This window comes from Trichosurus vulpecula, chromosome 5 (genome assembly GCF_011100635.1).
Source record: "Trichosurus vulpecula isolate mTriVul1 chromosome 5, mTriVul1.pri, whole genome shotgun sequence".
NCBI classification, from domain to species: Eukaryota; Metazoa; Chordata; class Mammalia; order Diprotodontia; family Phalangeridae; genus Trichosurus; species Trichosurus vulpecula.
This window is the reverse complement of record NC_050577.1, coordinates 233,191,781-233,198,210: the sequence shown is the minus strand read 5'-3', so window position 1 is coordinate 233,198,210 and position 6,430 is coordinate 233,191,781.

Genomic DNA, 6,430 nt, shown 5'->3' with positions numbered 1-6,430 from the left:
ACTGAGGCCCAGGGAGGTTAAATAACCTGTCCAGTGTTACATAGGAAGATGATTACCCTTTTATTTCCTAAAGATGCTGCTTATAAAACCTGTCATTTGCAACAAGAGTCTCACAACAATTATGCCTTCCAAATCATGGTTTCAACATATTCTGGGTTAGCGTAAGAAATTCAATAGGAATTTTGTTGGGGGGGGGGAGTTCTGTGGAAGCCACAGACAACATAGAAAAAGTTTAGAAACTCAGAAATGCATTAAATCCTATGTATAGTATTGTATCATATCAACATGTTTTATCTTTTAATACCATAATAATTCAGACTTCTTCTCTGTTATGAAGGGAATTCCAAAAAATTTTACATAGATTTTCCAGATCACGGGGGTGCTGTGCCTAAGAACCCCACAACGTAGAAGGGATAGTTCTAGTACCAATTCTGTGCTCCAAGGGAGCTCTCATTTCTTTCTCCTCCATGTTCTTCTGGGTTTTCCTTGCTGCTGCTGCTACTGCGGTTTCCCAAATGGCTATACACTGGTGCCTCTGAAAATATTTCTTCTACACTTGGTGAGTGAAACTGGACCACTTCAGGTCCCCAAACACAAAAGGAACATAATTGAATTTTTCTGTACAATGCTGCAGTATCTGAAGAGTAAGTGGGGAAAAAATGTAGCCAATGACCTGGAGGTTATACAGGCAAATAAAATTTCACGCTAACCAGTGCTCTTATTATGCCCAGTTTCTTGTTTGAAGATTGAGTGTAGGCAGCAGGGTGAGTTAAAATAATAATAATAATAATAATAATAATAATAATAAAACTTTGAAGTTTAGATTTTTTAAGGAGGAGAGAAGGAAGCTAGTGTCCTCAGAATTTCATGATTCAGCATAGTTCCCTGAGAAAAGAATATGGAACTCACTTTCTTGAATTTAATTGAGTTCAGTTCAACCAGACCTGATTTAACACCTGTGATTTGCAAAGAACTATGCTTGTGGCTGGGGATGTAAAAACAAAATATTCAACCCTTAAGGAGCTTCCATCTAGGTGGGGGTTTGCAGGGGTGGTGGTGAGGTGCAACATACTGAAACAGAAACATAAAAGACACGCAAGCAGATGCTAGACGTAGGAAGTTGTTACAACTACATCAATAACTTTCTTCATTCTAAACCATTTTTTCATCACTCAGGAACTGGGCCTGTGATTTCATTGGTCTAAAAGGGTACTTCTAAGTGAGGAAATTCCTCTACCCATCAGGTTTGGCCCCTTATCTCTAATTTGTAGTCTTGGACACCATAAATTAGAGAGTTGCTTACAACAGGGATTCTCAAAGTTTTGGGACTCAGGACCCATTTTCACTCTTAAAAATTTACTAAGCATCCCCCAAAGAGCTTATGTGGGCTATATCTATTGGTATTTACCATATTAAAAATTAAAATATCTCACTATTATGATGAAGATAGTGTTGACCTCATGAAGAACCCAAAAGGGTGTCTGAGACTCCCAGGATGACCCTTTGAAAACCTCTATATTAGAGAACTTAGAGGGTAAACGGCACCCCCCAAAAAAAAACAAAAGAAAACAAACAAAAACAATTTTTCCCTGGGATCATATAAACCTTCTGTGGACCTTAGAGATTTAAGAGTTACCTAGAACACTGAGAGAATGTCACTTACCTAGAGTCACGCAGCTTGTATGGGTCACAGGCCCTATGTATACCCATTTCCTCCTACCTTCAAAGAGAGCCTCTCAGCATGCTGCCAGTATACGAAGATGAGTAGATAGAAAATATACACAAAATAAAGCTGAAATAATTATGGTGGTGGTTTTGGGGAAACTCCTGATAAAATAGAATTTATAGACTTTAGTTTAAAAAGTAACTATTGTCAAGTGTTCTATCAAAAGATTCTAAGGCAGATGTGCAGAATTAGCCTTTACCTAACTGAACCAGAGTCTTTCTTTATGAGGGAAGCATTTAGCTCTTCATCCTATTGATTTCTTCATGTCATCGGAGGTTATACCACTGTAGTGGGGGTAAATTCTTGAACACTTCCCATGGAACTGGGCCCTTGCTCCGATCCCTTCTAGACAACATGTTCTCTGGCCTTTTGCTAAACAATGTAAATGACATGGCATCTCCCAATGGGGAGTTACACCGACTAAGATTGTATCCAAAATGATTGGTGACTGAAACAAGAGTAAATGCCCATTGAGTAGGACGTAGGGGGCATGGAGAAGAGCCTGATTTGTCTTTCTCTCCTAACCTGGTACATATCTAGCATGTGCCCTATGGTAAATGTTCCAATGTCTTGAGATCACTGAGGACTTTAACATCTATATATCATAATGTTAATGTTAATGTTGGTAATACCAACTAAATAATGTTAATAATACCAACCATAATGTTAATAATACCAACTGAAAGAGAAACAAATAGAATTTCAGAATTTTTTAAAGCAATAAAAATGGAAGGGTTATCACAGTCTAGTTCCCTATTTGAATGGAGAAATATTCAATTAATCAACTATTTCTTCATATCCTTTTCTAAGTGATTAGCTTTCTCTCCCTTTAATCTCTTCCTATATTCCTTCCTTCCTTCCTCCATATGTCTCTCTGTTTCCTGCCCACATTCACATATAGACACACATGCTGATTTGGAAGGACTTCCTCAGCTAAATATAAACCTCAATATATTTCGAGCCTGAAGGAGGAAATCAACATGAGGGATTTGTTACCATTGGAAATCATCTGATTAACCATGCTAATAATAAGTATAGGGTCAAAAAAGGAAAAATTAGATGATTTGTAACAGAACATTCATTCAATAACTAAATTAAATGCAGCCAAACAAGGACCAAAAAGACAAACAGTACCCAGGTGTAGGTAGCTGTGACAACTACATCAATAACTCTTCTTTCATTCTAAACTAATTTTCAGTCAGACTTCTAGTAAGTTACTGAATTAACCCTTTATGAATGATTTTTTTTTCCCAAAGACCCATCACAGTTTGGAGAGAGGAGAGACTAGAAGCATGTAATTCTGCTATTAAAAAGCTGAACTTGTATGATCTGAAGCACAGGGAAGAAAGTAGAACAAGGATAATAATTTATGCAATAACAACATTATAAAGAAAGACATTTTTGACATTTAAGGACCTTGTTCAATGTAGTGATCAAGTTAGATTCAAGGGGACTAGTAGATGCACCCATCTCCTGACAGACAGGTGATGGACTGAAGATGCAGATAGATGCATGTATCTGTGGACAAGAGTAATGCTGAGATTTGTTTTGCTTGACTATGGATATTTGTTTCATGGGTTTTGTTTTTCTCCCTTCCTCTCTCCCTCCCTCCGTTCCTTCCTTTCTTCATCCCTCCCTTCTTCCCTCCCTCTCTTCTTCCCTTTCTTTCCCTTTTCCCCTCCCACTTCCTTCCCTCCTTCCTTCCCTTCCCTTTCCATCCCTTCTCTTCCCTCCCCTTCCCTTTCATCCCTCCCTTACTTTCATCCTTCCTTCCTTCCTTCCTGCCTTCTTTCTTTCTCTCCTTCCTTTCTGCCTTCTTTCCTTCTCCCCTTTATTCTCCCCTTCCTTCCTTTCTGCTTTCCTCATTTCCTTCCTTCTGAGGAGGGAGCTGAAAATGGGAGAAGATGAATGCTTGTCAATTGAAATAAAGTAAATTTAAATTTTCAAAAAGGAATATTTAAATGAAACAAAAATCATGTCATATAAGAATTAGCAATGTTGTTAATTTTTAATATAAGATTAGCCACTGAATACTAATAATGATGGCTAACATTTATATAGTGCTTTATGGAAGCTATTTTATTTGACCTTCACAACAACCTTATGAAGGTGGTATCATCCCCATTTTACAGATAAGAACAGCAATGTTGAGAGAAGCTAAGTGATTTGTTCTGGGTCACAAAGTTCAAAAGTGTTTAAGGCAGAATATAAACCTAGGTCTTCCTGGTTCCCAGTTCGTCATTCTATCCACTGTGCCACATAGAAAGTTTCCCATGGTGTTTTCTAGCCTTATTTTGATACTCTACTAGAAATGCAATATTCAAATGAGTCAGGGATAGAGTGGCAATCCTGTGCAACACTTTTTCTCTGAAGTAGCTCTTTTTTACGATTAACCTCTTCATATAATGGGTGAAACATATGAAAGATAACTGATCAAGGAACTTTGGCATTGATGCAATGGATTTTTGCAATTTATCATGACAGAAAAACACCCCTTCACCATCCCACCTGCAATCTATTACCTCAGAAGAGTTATTTTTCACATCTTCTATCTTGCAACCTTATTCAGTCATGCTACATTTATACAAATAGTTTTTGATGTCTCTAACTGCAGTTTTAATGCTGATTGATGGCGACCAACAGTATTATCCAACCTACCAAGAGCCTGTCTCTGGAGGAGGAAAAATGAGGCAAATGCTTAAGAACAGATATTTTCAAACTCTAACTCATGTTCGTAAATGAAAGTCAAGAAAATATGACCTTCCAAAAGGGAGCTTTTTAAAGTAGGATATGTTCAGAAAGATTTGGAAAATGAATAATAAATATGAAACTTTGAAGTCATAATTGGCTGATATTTATAATTTGTTAAGAGATTAGAGTTAGTTTACCCAAGCTCTTTCTTTGTGGAAACCAGTGCCAACTTATGTTAAAAGTTCCATCATTTGAGGCTGTTCTTATCGGAATGGTCTGTTTGCCCTTTCTCCCCATAATTGTCTTCAAGGCAGTGAATTTGATTTATGGGTTGTCTTATTTTTCAGGATAAAGTTAATGTTTTCCTTTTCCCGGTCACACTAGTAAATTAGTTGATTAATATCAAAAAAAAAGCTTTCATTCACATGCAACCTTTGGATACACAAAATGTAAAGCTTTTGGCAGCACTTTGAGAGGTATTCCTGTAAGTATCCTATCAAGGAAATTGCCTTTGTAATTAAACATATAACAAGTGATATTTTTTTGCTTGCTTGCTATAAATCCTTTTCACTCTCTACTAAGTGGAGAATTTATAATGAGACTGGGAAAGAGGAGAAGAACCAAGTGAATGCAGTGGACTTTTCCCCCATAATCAGATGATATCAGATGATAGTTTTCTTCACTAAAGAAAAAACCGTAGAAAGTCGGGCTTTGCTAATGAATTTCATGTATATATTATATCTTCAGAAGAATGCCTTTTTTCAGGATTCATACTTTTCTGTCATTTTTCCCACTTAAAGTAATACAGCACAAAAAAATAGATGGTATCATGGAAAAGTGGGCTGGTTTTGGACTCAGAGAATCTAGGTTTAAATGCCAACTCTGTCATTTATTAGCTGTGTGGCCTTGGAAAATTCGACAAGTCAAGTCATTAAGTATTTATTAAATGTTTCTGTGCTCCAGGCATTGTGCTCAGCACTGGGGATACAAGGAAGAACAAAAATATGGTTCCTGCCCTCAAGTATCTCATGTTGCATTTAGCACAGTGCCCAGCACATAGTAGGTGCTTAATAAATTTTAGTTCAATGATGTTCTAATGGGATTCAATGTGCAAACAACTGTGTACATATGATGAATACTGAGTGATGGATTCAGATTTATAATGAGGTGACTAGTTAGATTTAGGTCTATCTCAGATGAGAGGCTTGTGAATTATTTTGCAAGGTTTAAAGTGATGTATAAATGCCAAGAATATAATATGTAATATATAATGAAATAGAGATCTCTTAAGCATTCCTGATGAAAAAAAAAACAGAGTTGAACAGAAAAATTGACATTAAAACAGAAGACTCAAGAGGAGCATTAAAAGATAAACACAAAAGAAAAATTGTAAGAGAATCAATAAAGTTAAAATGTTTACATTCCTATATGGGAAGATGATATATGTAACTCCCAAAAAGCTTTATCATTATGAGGGCAGTTAAAATGAGTCTATGTAGACAGAAGACATGAGTATGAGTGGATTATGTTGGGATAATCCCCCCCCAAAAGATGAGTGAGAAAAAGGAATGTTCTAGGAGAAGAAGTTAAAGAGAAGTGAAATGGGGAAACTTTCTCTCATTAAAAAAAAAACATGCAAAGAAGAGATTTTACAATGAAAAGGAAAATGGGAGTTAGTGGTGGGCATTGCTTGAACTTCACTTTCATTAAAATTGGTTCAAAGAGGGAAGAATACACACACAGACACAGACACACACAAATATACACATATATGTATTTATATCTACATAATCAGTTGGGTATAGAAATCTATCTGACTCAATAAAGATATAAGAGGGGGAGGGGATAAGAGATATGAGCGGGGATGATAAAACAGAGGATGGATTTAGGAGGCAATAATCAGAAGCAAAACAGGCTTTTCTTGCGGGGGAGAAAGGATAAAAAGAGAGAAGGATAAACATAAGAAGACAGGATGAAAGGAAATACATAGTAATCATAACTGTGAATGTGAAT